Source organism: Mandrillus leucophaeus, unplaced genomic scaffold (assembly GCF_000951045.1).
Source record: "Mandrillus leucophaeus isolate KB7577 unplaced genomic scaffold, Mleu.le_1.0 Scaffold324, whole genome shotgun sequence".
Lineage (NCBI taxonomy): Eukaryota > Metazoa > Chordata > Mammalia > Primates > Cercopithecidae > Mandrillus > Mandrillus leucophaeus.
This window is the reverse complement of record NW_012103410.1, coordinates 302397-303735: the sequence shown is the minus strand read 5'-3', so window position 1 is coordinate 303735 and position 1339 is coordinate 302397. Positions and strand designations below refer to the sequence as shown.

General features: G+C 41.6%; 1 pseudogene; it reads right to left on the bottom strand.

The window, feature by feature from the left end:
* Positions 1 to 401: 401 nt before the first annotated feature.
* LOC105545278 lies at positions 402 to 896 on the bottom strand (annotated as a pseudogene).
* Between the last annotated feature and the right edge of the window lie 443 nt (positions 897 to 1339).

Here is a 1339-nt window from a genome sequence, read left to right as displayed (position 1 = left end):
TTTGCTCCTCTGTACTTACCGTGCCTTTTTCTGTGACTGTTTTTCAGAGTTTTTCTTTATCCGTGTTCTGAGCAATTTGGTTATGATATGCCTCAATGTAATTTTTTAAATCTTTTTTGGGTTTGTTGAACTTCTTAGACTTGTGAGTTTATAATTTTCACCAAATTTGAGCATGATTTCTTTTTCTTTTTTTGTTATTTAGGTTTTTTTTTTCCCATAATCATAAGCATAACTCTGCAGTTCAGCTAGGCATGGAAGGGAACAAGGAAAACACGGAACCCAAAGGGAACTGCAGTGAGAGCACAAAGATTCTAGGATACTGCAAGCAGATGGGGTGGAGGGTGCTCTCCTGAGCTGCAGAAGGAATGGTCCAGTGGTTGAGATAAAACAGGTCAAACTTTTTAGAGTTGTCCACAGTCAGCAATGGTGAGCTTCTTGCTGGTCTTACCATTCCTGGACCCAAAGTGCTCCATGGCCTCCACAATATTCATGCCTTCTTTCGTCTTGCCAAAGACCACATACTTGCCATCCAGCCATTCAGTCTTGGCAGTACAGATGAAGAACTGGGAACCATTTGTGTTGGGTCTAGCATTTGCCATGGACAAGATGCCAGGACCTGTATGCTTCAGGATGAAGTTCTCATCATCAAATTTCTCCCCGTAGATTGACTTGTTGCCAGTGCCATTATGGCCTGTGTAGTCACCACCCTGACACATAAACCCTGGAATAATTCTGTGAAAGCTGGAACCCTTGTAACCAAGTCCTTTCTCTCCAGTGCTCAGAGCACAAAAGTTTTCTGCTGTCTTTGGAACCTCATCTGCAAACAGCTCAAAGAAGATGGGGCTCAAGGGCAAGCCATTGACAGTAATGTTGAAGAACAAGGTGGGGTTGACCATGGCTGGTAGTACTGGGTGCCCAGCGGCACTTGGTGGCGTCTGCAAAGTGCGTGATTTCTTTATATATTTTTTACCCTACCCCGCTTTTGTGGACTCAAATTACATGTACAGTAGCCTGCTTAAAATATAGCTCACTGATGCTTTTTTCATTTTTTGGAGTCTTTTTTTCTGTTTTATTTTTGTTTATATTGCCAGATCTTTGGGCCCTCTAATCTTTTTTCTGCTATATCTATTCTGCAGTTTTTCCTATACAGTGTATTTTTTTATTTCAGACATTGCAATTTTAATCCCTAGAATTTCAATTTGGGTCTATTTTTATATCTTTCATATATCTACTTAACTTTTTTTTTCCCTGAGATGGAGCGTTGCTCCATTGCCCAGGCTGGAGTGCAGTGGCACTGTCTTGGCTCACTGCAACCTCTGCCTCCTGGGTTCAAGTGATT